The sequence below is a fragment of the Geotrypetes seraphini genome, chromosome 13 (genome assembly GCF_902459505.1).
Source record: "Geotrypetes seraphini chromosome 13, aGeoSer1.1, whole genome shotgun sequence".
Taxonomy (NCBI): domain Eukaryota; kingdom Metazoa; phylum Chordata; class Amphibia; order Gymnophiona; family Dermophiidae; genus Geotrypetes; species Geotrypetes seraphini.
In genome coordinates this window covers 62,509,138-62,528,941 of record NC_047096.1, presented here as the reverse complement: position 1 = coordinate 62,528,941, position 19,804 = coordinate 62,509,138, and the positions used below count along the sequence as shown (strand labels likewise).

General features: G+C 45.0%; 2 protein-coding genes across 3 annotated transcripts in view; one reads left to right on the top strand and one right to left on the bottom strand.

Moving 5' to 3' along the window:
- HEPACAM (hepatic and glial cell adhesion molecule) overlaps positions 1-19,804 on the top strand; it is a 201,741-nt gene that overhangs the window by 49,683 nt on the left and 132,254 nt on the right. Inside the window, exon 1 of one of the 2 annotated variants that reach the window (XM_033919342.1) lies at positions 2,122-2,297. The exons of the other annotated variant lie outside the window; for it this stretch is intronic. The gene's annotated coding sequence lies outside the window, so the exon portion shown is untranslated. Of the gene's footprint in view, positions 1-2,121; positions 2,298-19,804 lie in introns of those variants that run through there. 2 annotated transcript variants of the gene reach the window in all.
- SLC37A2 (solute carrier family 37 member 2) overlaps positions 1-19,804 on the bottom strand; it is a 107,673-nt gene that overhangs the window by 83,555 nt on the left and 4,314 nt on the right. The gene's annotated exons all lie outside the window — the stretch shown is intronic.

Here is a 19,804-nt window from a genome sequence, read left to right as displayed (position 1 = left end):
CAGAAAACTCTGGTTCAACTTAAAACAAAAATAAAATAGAACTCCCGACATGCATTAAGGAAACATTCATGCATTTGATAACATTATGAGCACGCTTCCAACTTTAACAGGTTGTCTAAAATATGCCCTTTTAGAGGGGTGATGATAGCTTAATCCCATTATCATGCAGGAAATTTCTATCCTTAGAGATTCCAAAGTGATTTGTTTCCTAAAGACTTTTGGGGCTCCTTTCACGAAGCCGCGTCGGCGGCTTTATCGAACGCACATTTTTAGCTAGCCGAAAAATTACCGCCTGCTCAAGAGGAGGCGGTAGCGGCTAGCACGGCCGGCAAATTAGCTTGCGTTATTATGCGCGTTACACCGGTAACGCGGCTTTGTAAAAGGAGCCCTTAATCCTACTTGATTTTATACTAGAAGCATGTACATTGCTCTGCTGCTTTTCAGCGATGCACGATGGAATACCGGTATAAGGAAAAATAGAGATGATATAAATTAGGAGATAAGTATGTTGTTGTTTTGTCTAATCGCGTATGTTTACTTTGTTAAAGTTATGTCAATTTGTATTATCTGTTGAGAAAGCGTGTGCAAGCGATAGGATCTTACATTTAACCTAATAAGGGAATGGTATCCATGGCACCGCAAAATTTAACGACCAGGACAAAGGAAGTCATCCTGCCACTGTATCGTGCTATGGTGCGCCCGCACCTGGAGTACTGTGTTCAGTTCTGGTCGCCGTACCTCAAGAAGGACATGGAGGTACTTGAGAGGGTCCAGAGAAGAGCAACTAAGCTAATAAAGGGCATGGAGGACCTCTCATATACTGACAGACTGAAAAAGCTAGGGCTTTTCTCCCTGGAAAAGCGGAGACTTAGAGGAGACATGATAGAAACCTTCAAGATCATGAAGGGCATAGAAAAAATAGACAGGGACAGATTTTTCAAATTAAGGGGATCAATAAGTACAAGGGAGCACTCAGAGAAATTGAAAGGGGAGAGGTTTAGAACAAACGCCAGGAAGTTCTTTTTCACCCAGAGGGTGGTGGATACATGGAACGCGCTACCGGAGGATGTGATAAACAGGAGCACGCTACAGGGGTTTAAAGAAGCTTTGGATAGGTACTTGGAAGACAAAGGGATTGAGGGGTACAGATAAGAGATTATAGGTAGATTATAGGGATGGGATTAGAGGTAAGTTACAAAATTAATCAGGGACCACTGTTCAGGCACTAGGCCTGATGGGCCGCCGCGGGAGCGGACCGCTGAGCAAGATGGACCTCTGGTCTGACTCAGCGGGGGCAACTTCTTATGTTCTTATATTCTGAACACTTCTGAAGTCACTTTATTTCAGAAGCAGAATTCTTCATAAACACTTTTTCCCCTGAGGAGGTATTGAATGTACAACACTGAAGTATACTTCCAAACATGCCTACCCATGGGCTGCTTAAAATGGCATACCTTCTTGTGTCAACCTAAAAACAGGGAAAAAGTAAAGTTTTCAGTAAAATGTGGGGGGTTACAACCCCCCAAGCCTCCCACAACGCCCCCACAACGCGGCGCGATCTCTATTAAGTAAAGTGGGGGGGGGGGATCCCCCCCACACCCCCCATCGGAGCCCTAAAAACAGTAATTTTCTGCGGTGCGCACCTCCACACTGCGCTCAATTGTCTGCGCGCGCCTTTGACCTGACGCCGTTAAATCACTTGGAGAGATAAAGGATCACTTTCTGCACTCCATCTCATTTTTCCTTCCTGGTGACTTTCTACTTCAGAACATAAGAATAGCCTTACCGGGTCAGACCAGTGGTCTGTCAAGCCCAGTACCCCGTTCTCATGGTGACCAATCCAGGTCCCCAGTACCTGGCCAAAATGCAAGGCCAATCCAGGGCAAGCAGTGGCTTCCCCCATGTCTGTCTCAATAACAGACTATGGACTTTTCCTCCAGGAAATTGTCCAAACCTTTCTTAAAAAGCAGCTATGCTATCCGCTCTTACCACAACCTCTGGCCCAAGGCTGAGCAGACTACATGTCCCACACTGCACTGGGCTTTACAACTCAGTGCTGATCTGCCTTAACAAGGTAACCCTGCTGAGTCAGGGGGGCGGGACTCAGCAGGGAGGTGTTTATCTGCCACAGAGGAGAATCATTCACAGAGGTCCCCATGAGAGAGAAAAATCTCTGAGAAAGGAAGGAGTCCCAGGGAAAGAGAAACTTCCCCTTTCTTAGGTGTAGGCTGAGGTAGCCTTGGAAAGATTTGGGACATGGACATGGACCAGAGGAATCTGGTCTCTACTGAAACAGGGTAAGCCAAGCCCATAAGGAGAATAATTGTGGAAATGACTTAAAGTTATGAAAACTGAGTCTGTGGAGAAACAAACTCAGGTTGTTTGTGCTGTTTTGAATACAGGTGGGCAGTGCTCTTGGTGAGTCTGGATGGGACTCTGCCACAGTTCTCCTCAAAAAGGCTCATAAACATATTGAATAGAATTGATCCCAGTACTACTCCCTGAGGCACTCCACTACTCACCTTTCTTTCCTTGGAGTGAATTCCACTTCCTACCACCCTTTGTGAGGTAACCAGCTTCTAATCTAGTTCACCACTTTGGGTCCTAACTTCGGCCCACTGAGCCTCCTGAAATCAAAGTAGACCACATCTAGAACAGGGGTGTCAAAGTCCCTTCTCGAGGGCTGCAATCCAGTCTGGTTTTCAGGATTTCCCCAATGAATATGCATGAGATCTATTAGCATACAATGAAAGCAGTGCATGCAAATAGATCTCATGCATATTCATTGGGGAAATCCTGAAAGACCAACTTGATTGCGGCCCTCGAGCAGGGACTTTGACACCCCTGATCTAGAACATGTCCACAATCTAGTTCTCAAGTCACGCAGTCAGAGAAATCAATCAGATTCATTTGGTACAATTTTCCTTTGATAAAACCATGTTGTCTTGGATCGTTAACATAAGAATAGCATTCCTAGGTCAGACCATTGGTCCATCAAGCACAGTAGCCCGTTCTCACGGTGGCCAATCCAGGTCCCTAGTACCTGGCCAAAACCCAAGGAGTAGCAACATTCCATGCTACCAATCAGGGCAAGCAGAGGCTTCCCCCATGTCTTTCTCAATAACAGACTATGGACTTTTCCTCCAGGAAATTGTCCAAACCTTTTCTTAAAGCCAGCTATGCTTTCCGCTCTTACCACAACCTCTGATAACGTGTTCCAGAGCTTAACTATTCTCCGAGTGAAAAAATATTTCCTCCTATTGGTTTTAAAAGTACTTCCCTGTAACTTCGAGTGTCCCCTAATCTTTGTAATTTTTGACAGTAAAAATATCGATCTACTTGTACCCGTTCTACTCCATTCAGGATTTTGTAGACTTTAGTCAAATCTCCCTCAGCTGTCTCTTGTCCAAGCTGAAGAGCCCTAACTTTTTTTTTTTTTTACTTCTCTCATATGAGAGGAGTTCCATCCAGGAGCTGTCAGACTGGAGGTGGAACATCTCTATTACATCCCTGAAGGTTACCTTTAGATATATCTCTGTCTGCCTTAGCTTGTCCAAGCCTACCACGCCATCTTCCAGAGATCAGATTCATTCTCTGAGAGCCAGGAGCTCTTTGCACCAAATCAACACTTCTAACTATGTCTAAATGGCAGATTAGCAAACGTAGTATTTGGGCAAAAAACTAAATTAGCCTCCTTCTTTCTGCTGGACTGCTGTCTTCATCTTAACTTTGTTGTTAGATATTTAAAGTTACTAAGGAAGTAGAGATGCATATATTAAGTTTATTGTAATGTTTACTTGTCACTGACTTGCAAAGTAATTCAATTGATAAGATCAAGATTACTCACTTGCCAACTGTTTTATAGTCTGTTAAGAACATAAGAACATAAGAAGTTGCCTCCACTGGGTCAGACCGAGGTCCATCTCGCCCAGCGGTCCGCTCCCGCGGCGACCCATCAGGTCTGCACCTGTGAAGTGGTTTCTGACCACTTTTATAACCTACCTCAAGTTCTATCTGTACCCCTCTATCCCTTTATCCTCCAGGAACCTATCCAAACCCTTCTTGAACCCCTGTACAGAGTTCTGGCCTATCACTTCCTCCGGAAGCGCGTTCCATGTGTCCACCACCCTCTGCGTAAAAAAGAATTTTCTAGCATTTGTTCTAAACCTGTCCCCTTTCAATTTCTCTGAGTGACCCCTAGTGCTTGTGGCTCCCCTCAGTTTGAAGAATCTGTCCTTATTTACTCTCTCTATGCCCTTAAGGATTTTGAAGGTTTCTATCATGTCCCCTCTAAGTCTCCTCTTCTCCAGGGAGAACAGCCCCAGCATTTTTAACCTGTCAGCGTATGGAAAATTTTCCATACCTTTTATCAGCTTAGTCGCCCTCCTCTGCACTCCCTCGAGTACCGCCATGTCCTTCTTGAGGTACGGCGACCAGTATTGAACACAGTACTCCAGGTGCGGGCGCACCATTGTGCGATACAGCGGCATGATGACTTCCTTCGTCCGGGTTGTGATACCCTTTTTGATGATGCTCAGCATTCTGTTTGCTTTCTTTGAGGCTGTCGCACATTGCGCCGATGGTTTCAGTGATGAGTCGACCATCACCCCCAAGTCCCTTTCCAGGTTACTCACCCCTAGCAGTGTTCCCCCCATTTTGTAGTTGAACATCGGGTTCTTTTTCCCTACATGCATGACCTTGCATTTCTCTACGTTAAAACTCATTTGCCACTTTTTTGCCCAGTCTTCCAGTCTCGTTAGGTCCCTTTGTAGGTCTTCACAGTCTTCCGTGTTTCTAATCCTGCTGCAGAGTTTGGTGTCATCAGCAAATTTGATAACCTCACATTTTGTCCCCGTTTCCAGATCGTTAATAAATATATTGAATAGTAGAGGTCCCAGCACCGACCCCTGCGGAACTCCGCTCGTGACCCATTGCCAATCTGAGTATTGGCCCTTGACTCCAACCCTCTGTTTCCTGCCCGCTAGCCAGTGTTTGATCCATCGGTAGATATCCCCTTGCACCCCGTGGTTCCACAGTTTTTTAAGTAGCCGTTCATGTGGTACCTTGTCGAAGGCTTTTTGGAAGTCAAGGTAAATGATGTCTATGGATTCCCCCTTATCCATCTGACTGTTTATTCCCTCAAAGAAGTACAGCAAGTTCGTGAGGCATGACCTTCCCTTGCAGAAGCCATGCTGGCTCGCCTTCAGTTGTCCATTGTTTTCTATGTGTTCGCAGATTGTGTCCTTTACCATTGCTTCCATCATCTTTCCAGGAACCGAGGTCAAGCTCACAGGCCTGTAGTTTCCCGGGTCACCCCTTGATCCCTTCTTAAAGATGGGCGTGACATTTGCTATTTTCCAGTCCTCTGGGATCTCCCCAGTTTTTAGGGAGAGGTTACATATGTTATCTCAAGTAAGATGATAGGAGGAAATATATTGAAATAAAACAAAAACATAAAGGGGGAAAAAAATATCTTTTTTTATTGGTCTAACATAATATAGGGCCTCTTCTATCAAACTGCACTAGCAGTTTTTAGCGCAGAGAGCCGCGCTGAATGGCCTGCGCTGCTCCCGACACTCATAGGGGTCCTTTTATCAAGGCACGGTAGGGGGTTTAATGCGCGGAGTACCGCGTGTTAAACCGCCTGCCGTGCTAGTCGCTAACGCCTCCATTGACCAGGCGTTATTTTTTTTGCTTGCCGTGGGGGTTAGCGCGGGGTGAAATGTCCGACGCGCTAACCCCGCTAGCGCGGCTTGATAAAAGGACCCCATAGAGTTCCTATGAGTGTCGGGAACAGCACGGCTCACCGTGCTACAGCCTGCTAGCGCAGTTTGATGGAAGAGGCCCATAGTGTGATTATCTTTCAAAGGTAACGCCTTCTGATCTGAGGAAGAAGGAGCTACTTTTGTAAGCTAATCATAAACCACATTAAGTTAGTCCAATAAAAAAGGTATTGGTATTTTTTTCATTTCTACATATTACCTCGAAGAGTGGACTAACATGGCCACCATACCTAAAGAATGACACGGGGACAAATTTTTCCCTGTCCCCGCAGGAACTCAATATCTCTGTCCCCCCGGGTTTAGTCGCTGTCCCTGCCCCATTCCTGTAAGCTCTGCCTTAACCGCACAAGCCTCGAACACTTAGGATTTTAAAATGTTTGAGGCTTCTGCAGAAGAGGATGGAGCTTAGGCATTGGTGGAATGAGGCATTATGACATCACAATCTGAGCTCTAGAATGTTGCTACTTAGGATTTTAAAATGTTTGAGACTTGTGCAGATGACGACAGAGCTTAGGCATTGGTGGAATGAGGCATTATGACATCACAATCTGAGCTCTAGAATGTTGCTACTTAGGATTTTAAAGTGTTTGAGGCTTGTGCAGATGAGGACGGAGCTGGCAGGGATAGGAAAAGGACTCGCGGGGACGGGGAAAAATTTGTCCCCGTGTCATTCTCTAACCATACCATTCCACTGAGGATAGGAGGGAAATTTATTACAAGAGTCTATTAGCCTGGGGTGAGAGAGATTTGGAGGAGAGGGGAGGGAGCGCACTCAGGCTTTAATCCAAGCTCCATTCCAGCTTTTAAATAAACACAGAATTTTATCAGTTTACTATGATCTCTGCCTCCCTAAAATTTAAAGACATACTTGGCATAATATTTAGTGGCACGCATCCAGTTTCCAGTTCTTGCTGACCATGATCTTCAGTGACATTATCTGGATAGTTCGGGGGGCAGTTATCGAGATGGAGGTGATACTCAGCTGTTCTAAGTTACTCATAGACTGCTGAGGATGAATACTGACCTGCCAAGACTAAAGTCCAGATGCCCCAACAGCAAGAAGTTCCTTCCGGGCATGTGGCAAGGAGGCATATAGATGCCTATACTGATCTATTTTACAAAGGCAACAAATGCACCTATGTAGCTAAAATAATACCCCCAAAACAGCTGGAATTTCAAGATAAATGCACTGAATGTGCATGAGAGAAAATCTGCATATGTTAGAGACCCATCCCATCCCCCAATATTTAGCTGGCATCACTGACTAAAGTATGCCTCAGTATTCAGTACCGGGCCATGTGTGGGCATCGGCACTGAATTATTGGGCATAATTCTGGGCGGCCAGGCCACCTGGAGCTTACACAGGTCCAACTGAAAATCAGGCTAGGGCCTGCATGTTATTTTTACCTTTTTATTTTTTTTAAAGGAAAAAAGCCTGCATCCCCTCCCGACCCAATAACAATATCTCTTCTCTCTCTCTCTACACCTCCCACATCAAAGTCCTCCCCCTGCCTCCCTGCGCCTACCTACATATCTGGTAGTCCGGGGGGGGGGGGTGTCTTCAGGAGTAGGAGTACAGCCCCCTTACAGTGCCTTTGCAAAATGGCTGCCATAACCTCTCATGGGGGCCTAAATACAAGTGGGAGGGGATAGGCAATAGGGGGACAAGGGACGGGGGGACTTTGATGAGGGGAGGGGGTATGGGGAAGGGGGAGAGAAGAGACATTGTTGGGGGGGTCAGGAGAGGTGCATTTATTTTTCTTAAAAAACATGTAAAAATATTTATGTGGGCCCTGACTCATCCCCAGCACCTCCCCGTGGCTCACTCCTAAATGGCCCACTTTTTGGGGGACCAGTCAGAGCTCATAAACATATTCAGAAGCAATGCCTGGTTTAGTGCCGCAGAATATCAATGTTCAGATGCTGATTGGCGATTTAAGCTGCTTAATTTGCTCAGAATATTGGGCCCATGGCATGCAAGTTTTCCCTCATACATATTCAGCGTGATATCCCATAAATCCAACTGGTTGTGGGGGGGTCATTAGAACAGGCTTAGGGGATCCTTTTACAAAGGTACAGCAAGCGCTAGTATGCATTTTCCGTAATGGTAAGTCTGAGATTACTATGCGCAAACAGCACACTGAAAAAATATTTTCATTTTTATGGAAGAGGGGACATATCGGGGGGTGGAGTGGATCAGTTAGCGCATGAGCCCTTGCCACTTACAAAATAGGTGTCGGGAAATGCTCACGCACTAATTGGTTTTAATGGTCGGGCACTAATGACAATGCAAACCGCTTTGTACTACGTAAATTAAGCGATGTATTAAAGTTTTAAAAACATAAGCATTAGCGTGTGGCCCTTAAGGTTCATAGACATAATCGCGGAAGACGGAGGCGCGCGCCAAAGAAAATTACTGTTTTTAGGGGCTCCGACGGGGGGGGTTTTGTTGGGAAGCCCCCCCCCCCACTTTATTTAATACAGATCGCAGCGGCGTTGTGGAGGGTTTGGGGGTTGTAACCCCCCACATTTTACTGGAAACTTAACTTTTTCCCGAAAAACAGGGAAAAAGTGAAGTTTTCAGTAAAATGTGGGGGGTTACAACCCCCCACAACGCGGCGCGATCTGTATTAAGTAAAGTGGGGGGGGGGCTCCCCAACAAAAACCCCCACGCCCCCCCCCCGGTCGGAGCCCCTAAAAACAGTAATTTTCTTCGGCGCGCACCTCCGCGCTACGCTCAATTGTCTGCGCGCGCCTTTGTCCCGGCGCGTTTTTGACTTGACACCGGCCCTTAATAATAAAAACAAAACAGAAAAATCGGCCTGCATGTCTTAGGATAAAGCGCAGGTGTTGTCCAAGGACAGCAGGTGTTGTCCAAGGACAGCAGGCACATATTCTTACAACCCTCCCACCTCCACTAATTGACTTCTTAGCATTTTTACTGAATCGATGGTTCCGCAAGCCGACATCGGGCGTAAAGTCGCCGGCGCATGCACAGTGCGTCAATCTCGGGACTTGCAAAAAGTTTAGTGACAGCACTCTCTTGCAATGTCTGTACCAGGTTCTGTGGATGACGTCACCCACATGTGAGACTATGTGCCTGCTGTCCTCGGATAACACCTGTTACAGGTAAGTAACTGTGCTTTATATTACTTTGCACTAGTTACCAGTTGAAGCCTATGTTTTGTATAAGCTGGCATGTTTACTTTTTAAGATCTTACATGGCTTATGTCTGTTATATTTAACCAAATTGATTGGTAGGCTACTAGATTGCGTCTTATTCGTCACTGGAATTTAATATCTTATCCATGTTTTAGGAATGTGCATTTCAAAAAAATTATTCAATCTTCTTTTAACTATATGGCTCCCTCTTTTTGGTCATCCCTCCCTATGGAGATTAAATAAAGTGGCATAGCAAGGGTAGGAGGCGCATAGGGCGATGTCAGCCCCCCCCTCCTCTCCACCATCCAGCTCCTTCTGCACACCCCCCCCCCCCCACCATACTCGCACCCTCCCACCCTGCTCCCCCGTACCTCTTTAAATCTTCACCAGCACAAGCAGCTTCTCTGGCCTGCTACTCGAGCCGGCGTTTGCTTTCTGTCTGATGTCAATTCCTGTCCCCGCGACCCGGAGAGCCAGGCCGGCGCGAGCAGCAGGCCGTACAATTTGCTCACGCTGGCAAAGATTTAAATAGGTAAGGTGAGGGGAGTAGGGAGGGGGGGGTGGAGAGGTGCCAGCACCCCCACCAAGATGGCGCCCGGGTCAGTCTGCCCCCCCCCCGCCTCCCTTACTATGCAACTGATTAGATCCTTGTTTAATTTTTGATTGCTATGAGAAGGCAGTTAGAACAAATGTCTGAAATAAGTAAGGTTTATCTTAACATGTCTGCGTTATAATGGCTGATTTAGCGCGCGCTAAATGCTAACGTGTCCATAGAATATAATGGGCGCGTTAGCATTTAACGCACGCTAAATCGGCTAGCGCACCTTAGTAAAAGGCTCCCTATGTTACTATGTTATGTTGAAATGTTGTTAATAATCCTAGATATAGGATCTCGGGCTCCTTTCACGAAGCCGCGTTAGCGTGCGCGACTTTTCATCACGCGCTAACCCCTGCGCTAGCTGATAAACTACCGCCTGCTCAAGAGGAGGCGGGAGCGGCTAGCGCGGCTGGCGGTTTAGCGCACGCTATTACACCCGTTAAACCGCTAACGCGCCTTCGTTATGCGCCTTTGGCTGTAACGGTGACTAGGTTGCAAGTACGAAACTCAGGTTTGCCTGTTTCTGCTCCCAGAAAAAAACTGCCGTGCTTTCTACTGTGTAATCTGTACTAGGAGCAAACTTCCCTCCTGTGTCTTCAAGTTTCCGTGTAGTCATCCCTGCAAAAACATACTTCCCATTTCCATGCACAGGAAGCTTTTAGTCATGTTAAGCGGACATCAGCAGTCCACACTGAGGTTGGAAAAACCTGACTAAAGCTTGTTGCACTAATTTTGCCATAGTGGGTGGCTGAGGCTCTGAACTGCTATTTCTGTTGTTCATAGGTGGAGGCCTTGACGCCTCATTAGGATTACCAGATTTTACTATTGTAAGATCTGGACCCATGGGTCCCGCCCCCCCCCCCCCACCTCAACCTGTTCTCGTGCTCGGAGACGCACTGGGAGGGCTTGCGTAGATGAGGCGTGCTGATGTTACTTACATACATGTGACATCACCTCGTGGCATCCACGATGCAACGCAACGCGGTCCCGAGCTGGAAGATTTTCAAAACCCAGACAAAGTGCCGTGTTTTGTAAAGCCGTCTGGATGTCCTCTAAAAAGAGGACCCTACGCATCATTGATAAACTCAATCTGCATAGGCACTGGCTAAGCTACTCTTTCCCTGGACCCATAAGCACAGACCTATACAGCCAACAAAACCTTCCAGGACTGAGCTCTCTTCAGTATCCTCTATAATAAAACCCTAAGCGCGCATGTGCACTTAGGGGTTTGTGATAGCCGCCGCCGTGCTGTGTCCCTCCGTGCCGAATTCCATTTTGGAACACGGAGGCGGGGAACACGCCGGCGATTCTCCCCTCCCGCCCTCGCTCACCAACCGCTGCCGACGGCGCTGCTCCTCTTCAAAGCAGCCTGCTAAGGATCGCGGCCGGCTGTAGGGAACCTCGCAGGCCGCTCTGCACCTCGGTAGCACGTTCCCTCTGACACTAGATAGGAAATGAATGTTTTTGAGTGTAGTGGGGGGGCCCCATTCCTCTCGGAAAAAATAGGATTACTTTGTAACTCTCAAAAAGACCGTGCGTGCAAATGTCAGGGCGCAATTGTCGGCACAAAATTGTCCTATGCGCATTTGACGGACCACCTGGCCCAACATTGAATTTTCAGGGATAACACCGGCGGTGGTCAGCAAAATACTGATCTCAGCTGGCTGATTATATCAGACCCTAGTATGCTATAAATCAGTGGTCTCAAACACGCGGCCCGGGGGCCACATGCGGCCCGCCAGGTACTATTTTGAGGCCCTTGGTATGTTTATCATACTCACAAAAGTAAAATAAAACAGTTTCTTGATCATATGTCTCTAGCTATAAATGACAATATCATTATTGGAGACTTGGCCAAAAGGAAAGATTTATAAACTATGAAGAGTTTTACCTCATGCAAAATTGTCATTTCTTTAATAAGACATTAACTATTTTTTCTGTGGCCCTCCAAGTACCTACAAATCCAAAATGTGGCCCTGCAGAGAGTTTGAGTTTGAGACATTGCTATAAATTATGCACTTTGGATCGTGGACCGGGCCGCAGATTCTGTCAGACCTGGGAATGCTTCTGGCAGGACCTCACACCATATGCTCGCAGTAGACTCTTAAATTGTTAGGACTATCTTACACTCTCAGCCATAGTAGTGGCATTGGACTTTTGGGGAGGGGAGGGAAGGGAGGGATGGGGGGAGGGGATGAACTTGCACTGTTCTTTTTTGGATTTGTATGCAACTTCTATTTGTACATTCTGGTTGAAATAATAAAAATCATTTGAACATAAATTATGCACTTTGCATGTGCACTAAGGTACGCCCATTTACCTGGCATAAATAAAGGTGCACTAACTTGGCTTTATGTTAGCATTCTACAGTTGCATCTTGGTGCATACTGCGTGTGGCATCGGCACACCTATCTGGAGGTGCCAAGTTGTGGAAATGGCCTTTAGGGCCTGGTTCTATGCAGAGCGCCTATCAATCAACCGCTAGGCGCTGCTTATAGAATTCACCTGGCACTGCCCAAGCATTTTTAGAATCCTTAGGTGACAAACAATTGGGTTTTTAGCTGTTTCTTGAATTGAAACCGATCAATACATTGTCGCAACTGACCCACCAAAGCAGGGGTAGGCAATTCCGGTCCTCGAGAGCCGGAGCCAGGTCAGGCTTTCATGATATCCACAATAAATACGCGCGAGATAAGATTTGCATCTCAAGGAGGCAGTGCATGCAAATCCATCTCATACATATTCATTATGGATAGCCTGAAAACCTGACCTGGCTCCGGCTCTCGAGGACCGGAATTGCCTACCCCTGCACCAAAGCATTCCACATCTTAATGCCGGCTATGTAGAGTGTCATTGCTCTGGTGTCTGCAATTTTGCCGATTTAAGTTACGCGCCCTTTATAGAATCGGCCCCTAAATGCTTAATTCTGTTTCGTTGTTAAATATACTGGAAATACAAAACCAGACAGAAAAGGTTACAGAAACGATCCCTGAACAAGAAATCAGTTTCTAAGCCGGCTGCAGTCGGCTTCCTTCGCTTTATGAAGACACATACTTGAGGCAGAAGACAGTACATGAGGCAAGTTCAAACTTGGTTTAGGAAATGGAAGAAAGGACAAGAGCATGGAATCGGCAGACAAGGCAGAAAGATGACACTTTCTTGTGAGCACTTCTCTGGAAACAATTATCTTTCTGGATATCTGCTCTCAAATTTTTGTTTTTTTTTTTTCAAATTTCTCATGTGACTGGATGTTGGGTCTGGTTAGAGGTTTTTGGGTTTGTTTTTTTTCAAACTTGCCTTTTTAAAAATATATTACAGCCTGATTAGACGTATACTGGAAATTTCGGTCGATGCAGAACTTAGAGAATGCCGATTTCGAGTCCTGCATAGGGCGTATTTTACGAGAGAACGGTTGTATAAACCGGGCTGTAGTGATTTTTCCATTTGCCAGAAGTGCAATTTAGGGACCCATTCTTTTATTCATGCATTTTGGACATGCCCAAAAATGAAAACATTTTGGAGATGGGTCACTGATTATGTTGCCAGCATTTTGAATCGGACCATCCCATTGTCAGCAGCAGGGCTCCTTTTAGATAAAAAAGAGACTTTTTGTCTACCTCAACGGGGGCAGAGGATGTTTTTACAGAAAGTGGGGTTGCTGGGGGGAAAAAGGAATTATTGTCAGTATGGGTGGGCGATTCCCTTCCTTCCTTTTGGGCCTGGCGCAATCGGCTTCATGCGCTTTTATTGTTAGAACGTAACTTGGCTCGAACCACCCTTAAGAGAAGGAAATTATTTCTCGCCATCTGGCTCCATTATATTCAATCTTTGAGTCCTAGGGCTCGTAGCGATATTTTGAACGTTCTTTGATTTGCTCAATTTGGAGGTTTGGGGGGGAGATCCTTTTGGGGAGGGATGCACAGGAGATGCACCTTTTTAATTTTTATTTATTTATTTTTTTCCTTTCCCTCTTGTGGTGGTGTTTGTTGTTGTTTTTTCATACTTTCTGTCTTGTTTTCTGGGTTGGGGGGGAGGGATTCCATTCTACTTGACCATGGGCATTTGTATTGTCTAGCTTCCTTCCGTTAGGGGTACTACTAGGTTGGTTACACCATAAGGTGGAGGGCTACTCTTGTTGCCCATCTGGAGCTTTTCCGGGACCCATCGGAACCCAGGGTCCTGGAATACCTTTCTTTTTTTCTTTTCTACTTTCGAGGGGATGGGTGGGGGTTAGGATGCGGCAGCTAACCCGATTGTGATGGCTTTAACATGGCAATGAGCTTATAGACCAGTGTATCGTAAACTTTTTTAGCTTCAGTACACTAAACGGAGCAAATGTTTTTCGTGGCACATTATAATTGAAATTATAAAATTGCAAAACCAACAAAAAAAAATTTTTAAGTTCAAAAAATGTTTTATTGAATTTTTACAACAGAAACACAAGATGCATAGTAATGAACACAAATTGTAACAACAACTTGATAACTACGTAGGAATATAGTCCTTGTATTAGGTTATTATTATTATTACAGTGGTACCTTGGTTTACGAGTGCACCGGTTTGCGAGTGTTTTGCAAGACGAGCAAAACATTTGCAAAATCGGTGCCTCGGAAACCGAGCATGGCTCGATTTACGAGCACACATAGTAACATAGTAACATAGTAGATGACGGCAGATAAAGACCCGAATGGTCCACCCCCTGCCTCGAACCGGCACCCTCCTGCCACGATCTGACCCCCCCCGACACAATTGGGCACCCCCCCGCCATGATCCGACCCCCCCGACACAATTGTGCACCCCCCCCGCTGCTTCTTACCCTCATCTGGGCACTCTTGAAGATCGGCCCTCGTCTGCTGGGCCTTGAGCATCTGAGCATGAAGCGGTGGGGGGGTGCCCAATTGTGTCGGGGGGGGGGGATGTTGGATCGTGTTGGGGGGGTGCCCAATCGTGTTGGGGGGGTGCTCAATCGTGGCGGGGGGGTGCCGGTTCGAGGCACGGGGGTTGCCGGATCGCAGGGGGGGTGCCTGATCGCAGGGGGGGGGGCCTTCGAGGGGAGCAATGCCGGTTCTCGGGGGGTGGGGGGGGAAACGCATCAAAGCGAGTTTCCATTATTTCCTATGGGGAAACTCGCTTTGATAAACGAGCATTTTGGATTACGAGCATGCTCCTGGAACGGATTATGCTCGTAATCCAAGGTACTACTGTATTATTATTATGCTACCAATTCCAGGGCAAGCAGAGACTTAGGGGGTCCTTTTACCAAGGTGCGCTAGGCGTCTTTAACGCGTGCTAAAAATTAGCGAGCGCTAAACGCTAACTTGTGGCAATGCATCCGTTATATCCTATGGACACGTTTCCACTCGGGTCATGTTTACATCCCTCCAGTGATCGTCCGGTCAATTTGGTCACCTTTTCGGCACTTATTTGTTGTTAAAACAGGTCTAGCCTCGGACATCCAAATTATGACCTGGATGAATTGTAAAATGGTCGAGTCGTAAACCCTCCATCGTCCCATCCATACAATCCCTCTATCAGAAAAAGAAAATCATTTATGCTTTATTTCTCGAGATTACCTTTAAGAACAGAAGAGTTTCCATACTAGGACAGACCAAAGGTCCATTAAGACCAGTATCCTGTAGCCAACCCAGGTCACAAATACCTAGCTAGATCCCAAGGAGTAAAACAGATTTTATGCTGCTTATCCTAGGAATAAGCAGTGGATTTCTCCAACTTCATCTTAATAATGATTTATGGACTTTGCTTTTAGGAAATTATCCAAACCTTTTTTAAAACCTGCTAAGCTAACTGCTTTCATCATGTTCTTTGGCAACAAATTCCAGATTGTAATTGCATGTTGAGTGAAAAAATATTTTCTCCGGGTTGTTTTTAAGTCTACTACTTAATAGCTTCATCGCATGCCCCCTAGTCCTAGTATTTTTGGAAAAATTAAACAAGCGATTCACATTTACCCGTTCCACTCTAGTCAATAGTTTATAGACCTCTATCATATCTCCCCTGAGGCATCTCTTTTCAGGCTGAAGAACCTTAACCACTTTTTCCTCATAGGGAAGATCCCTTTTATGCCCTTCTCTGTACGTTGTCTAATTCCGTTAGATCTTTACTCAGATGCGCTTACCAAAAACACATATACTGTAGTATTCGAGTGACCACAATGGAGCAATGCAAAGGCATTATAGCATGGCTACCACATCATTTTACAATAATATAATTATATTTTGTTAGTATGACAGCCTGTATCATGAATTGTAAATAGTTTATATTGAGATAGTGTCTAATATGATGAGTCTGACATAAGTTGCCATAGAGTTTTTTTTCGGATATAAAGCGTATCTATTTATTCATAATCAGAATAGCATCCAAATAAACACATAACAATTTTACCCCCCCTTTTACAAAACCGCAAATCTGTTTTTAGCACGGGCTGGGGCGCTGAATGATATGCGCTTTTCCAACGCTCGTAGGAACTTTGTGGGCGCTGGAGCAATGCACAGCATTCAGCGTGCCGGCCAGCGGTAAAAACCATTGTTGTGGTTTTGTAAAAATGGGATGGGGGGTGGGTGGGTGAATTTCCCAACACAAGGACAATTCTAATCCTGTTATAATCGGGGCTTCCAACCTCTTGGACACCTCCTACCCAAAGTATTTGGGTCTTTTCTGAGGTCATCTACAGTAGACAATGACACGGGGACAAATTTATCCCCATCGCCGCGGGAACTCATTTTCCCATCCTGTCCCCGCCCCATTCCTGCAAGTTTTGTCCTCATCTGCACAAGCCTCAAACACTTTAAAATCATATGTGCTTGAGGCTTGTGTGGTTAAGGAAGAGCTTACAGGAATGTGGCAGAGACACGGACAGCAACAAAACTTGTGGGGACGGGATGGTAAAATTGAGTTCCTGCGGGGAAGGGGATAAATATTTGTTCCCGTGTCATTCTCTAATCTGCAGCCCCTTCTCACTCGTCCAGGAAACACCCTATTCACCACAGTGAAGATATTAGCTGGAAAGAACAGCACGTTATCTTCAGAATAACCAACATCAAAACTGTTTAAATATTGATCTAATGACCTCATATAAACATTAAATAGAATAGAGGATAGTGGAGAACCTTGCCGAATCATCCAAGTTTATTATATAATTTGATTAATCGCCTATTACAATTTCTAGGCGATGTACAGTTTCTTAAATAATCAAGTACAGGTAACAAATCAAACAAACAAAAGTCATGTCAAATTAAAATCACAAATATAAACATTCCTATACATAGTTTAACCTATACATAGAATATCAAAACAAAGGGAAAATTATTAATGGATTACAATCAATATTTAGTTTAAATATGTTTAGGGAAAAAACAGTAGGAGGGGAAACGAATATAGTTTGTCATAAAATATAAGATAAAAAGAGACAGAATCTTTAAGTTTATTCACTAAAAGCATCTATAAAAAGAAAACTCTTAAGTTTGGTCTTGAATTTCTCCAAATTCTTTTCCTCTCTAATAAATAATGGGAGGTCATTCCAAGACTGGGGAGCGGTTATTGAGAAAATAGTGTGACGCCTCGTATTGATAACTTTTAACGAAGGAATGGCCAACAAGTGTTGGTCTTGTGATCTCAACTGTCTTGAGGTAAAATAAGGAATTAGGACTCTAAAAATAAAAGCAGGGGTTTTAAATAATAATGATTTGAAAGTAAGCAAGCATAATTTGAATAAAATACGGTGTGCAACTGGGAGCCAATGTGCCTTTTTAAGTAATGGGGAGACGTGATCAAAATTTTTTGGCTTTATAGATAATTTTAATAGAGGCGTTCTGGATAATTTGAAGACGTCTGATTTCTTTTTGTGGTAGACCTTTAAACAATGCGTTACAATAATCAATTTTGGAGATTACTAATGAATGAATTAAGATATTCAAAGATTTTGCGCATAAAAATTTAGCCACTGAACGAATTTGGCGAAGTCTATAGAAAGTAGATTTGACCACAAGGCTTATGTGATCGTGGTAAGATAGTTTGTTATCAAATATTACTCCAAGAATCCTAATATTGTGTGCCGTCTGCAATGGAATGCCTTTAATAGAGATGGGAGAAAGAAGTCTAGACCATGGAAAAAGCATAACGTTAGTTTTATTAATATTCAAGGCTAGTCTATTAGTATCCAGCCAATGATGAATTTGATCCAGCTTTCCGTTTATTGCTGCTATTTCTTGTAAATTATTGGGATCAATTGGATGTATCCGCTGTATATCGTCTGCGTATGCAAATACCGAGAATCCGATAGACTGGCATAGGGTCATAAGGGGAGCAAGAAAAGTGTTAAACAGTAAAGGAGAAAGTATTGATCCTTGAGGGATGCCATAAGGAAATGAAAAACTTTCTGAAGTCAAATTATTGAAAAAGACATATGATGAACGGTTTTCGAAGTAGGACTTAAACCAGAGCAAAACCTGGTCAGTCATGCCGATCGATTGAAGCCTGTTTATTAAAAGGGTATGGTCAATTGTGTCGAATGCAGACGAAAGGTCATATTTCTCATTGACTATTTATTTCTGAATGTCTTGAAAAGGAGACTGGTTAGGAAAGCAAATTTTTAGTAAACTAATTAGGTGCAAGGTGCATGCATACTGTTTTACCTATGAACCTTTTAGGTAATTTTATTCAAAAATTAGGTTAGGGATGCAGGGGTTAAAAAACCCACCAATGTGCCGCGTTCCTTCTCTAACCATGGACCACCCCTGTGCATAAAGGCACAGACGTATATGCTTTTTCCCCCTCCTACCCTATTTTTCTCATAGCTATCTCTAAATTTAGCCATTTCAAAATGTGACATTTTTGACACAGAGGAGAGCGTGTTAGATTTACAGTGGTTAGATTTACAGCCTCAGCACCCTGAGGTTGTGGGTTCAAACCTTGTTCTGTGACCCTGGACAAGTCACTTAATCCTCCTCTGTCCCAGGTACATTAGATAGATTCTAAGCCCACCAGGACAGATAAGGAAAATGCTTGAACTACCTGTATGTAAACCACTCGGTGTCAGGTCAAAAGCGCGCCGGGACAAAGGTGCGCGCAGACAACTGAGCGCAATGCGGAGCCAAGCGCCAAAGAAAATGACTGTTTTAAAGGGCTCCGACGGGGTGTGTGGGGGGAACCCCCCCCCCACTTTACTTTATACAGATTGCGCCGTGTTGTAGGGTCGTTGTGGGGGGTTTGGGGGGTTGTAACCCCCCACATTTTACCGAAAACTTCACTTTTTCCCTAAAAAACAGGGAAACAGTTAAGTTTCCAGTATAATGAGGGGGGTTACAACCCTCCAAACCCCCCACAACGCCGCCGCGATCTGTATTAAGTAAAGTGAGGGGGTTCCCCAACAACCCCCCCCCCCCCCGTCGGAACACTCTTTTTCTTCGGTGCGCGCTTCCATCTTGCGCTCAGTTGTCAGCGCGTGCCTTTGTCTTTGGCGGTTTTGTCTATGAACCAAACCACTCTTGAGTACAGATGTATGGCTACAAAAAGGCAGTCTACAAGTCCCAATCCTTTTCCCCTTTCTAGACAGTGCAGTGGCATAGCAACCACATGGAGTGGGTGGGAAGTCCCACAGGTTCCTGAGCCCCCTAAGCCCTCAAGCTTTGCATAGGAACAGGTTGGTGTCTTTCAATCGTTCACACCAGCTTTTACAAAGCTGCGGTAGGGGGATTTACCACGAGCCAGAGAGGTAAATGCTCCGACGCTCACAGAATCGGAGCAATTACCTAGTCAGCCTGTGGAAGAAACCTCTACTGTGGTTTTGTAAAAGGAGCCCTCGGTGCAGCCACACTTGCTTTCTTCAAAAGACCACAGACAGTGGTGCTTACACGCTGCTTACAGATGACTCGAAAGCCTTCCCTCTTGCGTCAGAAGGAAGGCTTCTGGATCAGCCATGGTCAGCGAGTAGAAACCACTGCTCTCAGCCTCTTGAAGAGGTAGGAGGGAGTGAGAAGTGTACAGGGGTGGCGGGGAAGAGAGAGGAGAATATTATATGGGGGGGGGGGGGCGCCCTCAAGGGCCCTTGATGTTCGAGTTATGCCATTGGATGGGTGCCAAAGTAAATGGAGACTTTGAAAATTGTCCATTTTCTTACTCTGTGTTTTGGGGGTATTTTTATTTGTATTTGATTTTGTCCTTTTTTTTGTTTGTTTTTTTGTAAACCACTTTCAGTAGATCTAAACAACATGAGCGGTATATCAAATAATTTGCAATAATTAAT